Raw genomic sequence first — 645 nt, forward strand, 5'->3', positions numbered from 1 at the left:
ATAGCTAATAAATTTGATGTATATTAAATATTACAGCTAGTGAGTAGATATTCATGTCACTTACTAGATATCGACATCAATAACAATTGGTTATAACAGAAAATCATATCAAATGATTTTTGGAAAGAAGCACAAGTTATTGATTCAACATACGTTCAAAAATAAAAATAAGTATAGTGTGCTTATGACAACAGATGTATATATAAAAAAAAGCAAGATGATTTTAGTTGACAATCTGTTCAATGATTCAGCAGTGTCATGTCGTTCCCCTCAAAATGTTTATATTATATAATTTTAGTCTCTTCTGAAAATACTGGTCTATAATCTTTAGCTGGTAGTCCCAAGCTTCCTCCTTCTTTTCCTTCTTCTCCTTCTCACTCTTCTTTTAACTTTTTTTTCATTGAACTGTACCCACAGTATACAGTTCTCTGCCATATACAAATGGTGGGCTAATGACAGTTTTAAAATTTTGTTCTTTCTTTCATTAAGAGGTAAAATCTATTTCCCTTCCCTCTGAACCTGGATTCACCCTCTAACTTGCTTCGATCAAGAGAACGAAGCAAAAATGACATGGTCTAACTCGAGGGTGAGTCCCAGATCTGAAGATTCTGTTTTGGCACTCTTAAAACACTTTACCTTAGAAAC

This window comes from Canis lupus, chromosome 6, assembly GCF_011100685.1.
Source record: "Canis lupus familiaris isolate Mischka breed German Shepherd chromosome 6, alternate assembly UU_Cfam_GSD_1.0, whole genome shotgun sequence".
Classification (NCBI taxonomy): Eukaryota; Metazoa; Chordata; class Mammalia; order Carnivora; family Canidae; genus Canis; species Canis lupus.